The sequence below is a fragment of the Colobus angolensis genome, unplaced genomic scaffold, assembly GCF_000951035.1.
Source record: "Colobus angolensis palliatus isolate OR3802 unplaced genomic scaffold, Cang.pa_1.0 Scaffold61, whole genome shotgun sequence".
NCBI classification, from domain to species: domain Eukaryota; kingdom Metazoa; phylum Chordata; class Mammalia; order Primates; family Cercopithecidae; genus Colobus; species Colobus angolensis.
Window position 1 is genome coordinate 7,134,212 of NW_012119710.1, and position 1,148 is coordinate 7,135,359.

Consider the following 1,148-nt stretch of genomic DNA (forward strand, 5'->3'; position numbering starts at 1 on the left):
AATACCAAAAAATTAAGCATTTTCCCCAAAAAACATTGAGAAGTCTAACATATGCTTAAGCCTCCTCTTTTCTAAGAATATATTTTCTCCATTTACTTTCCAATGAGGATCTCAACTAAAACTCTGCTACCCAAAAGGTGGCATAAGGATCAGTGTAATCCGGGAAATGTTTGTTGCTGGTTTGATAAAAGATATGCATGGAAATTGAGAATAAGTTTCAAAGCTTTTAGAGCCATTTGACATTGCCACACCATTGACTCAGCAATCTTCCCTCTCATGTTGTTGAATATATACCAGTTCTGGTGTGGCCACACTTCTGTGTGATGAATCTCATCTAGCATAAACGGGATAGTGGAATGAGCCACAGAACACATTAAGTTGTATGATATTTTAAGGTTAGCTTGTCAAATGTAATCTAAAATTATACAAATATTTGAGAAAATGAGAGGTTTTTTTTGCCTGTGTATATATAGCTTTTAATAAACAGCTTTGAAAAATGCTATACGTATAGATAGCATTTTATTTTATTTTATTTTGTTTTATTTTACTTTAAGGTCTGGGATACATGTGCTGATCATGCAGGTTTGTTACATAGGTATACATGTGTCATGCTGGTTTGCTGCACCCATCAACCTGTCATCTAGGTTTTAAGTTCCACATGCATTAGGTATTTGTCCTAATGCTCTCCCTCTCCTTTCCCCCAACCCCTTGACAGGCCCTGGTGTGTGATGTTCACCTCCCTGTGTCCAAGTGTTCTCATTGTTCAACTACCACTTATGAGTGAGAATATGAGGCGTTTGATTTTTCTGTTCCTGTGTTAGTTTGCTGAGGATGATGGTTTCCAGCTTCATCCATGTCCCTTCAAAGGACATATAAACTCATTCTTTTTTTATGGCTGCATAGTATTCCATGGTGTATATGTGCCACATTTTCTTTATCTAGTCTATCATTGATGGGCATTTGGCTTGGTTCCAAGTCTTTGCTATTGTAAATAGTGCTGCAATAAACATACATGTGCATTTGTCTCAGAAACACGATTTGACCCAGCAATCTCATTACTGGGTATATCCCCAAAGGAAAATGAAAGCATTGAAAAATTTTTTAAAGTGTTGCTTTTATAGTACTTAATTTTTAATAAAAAATTATAG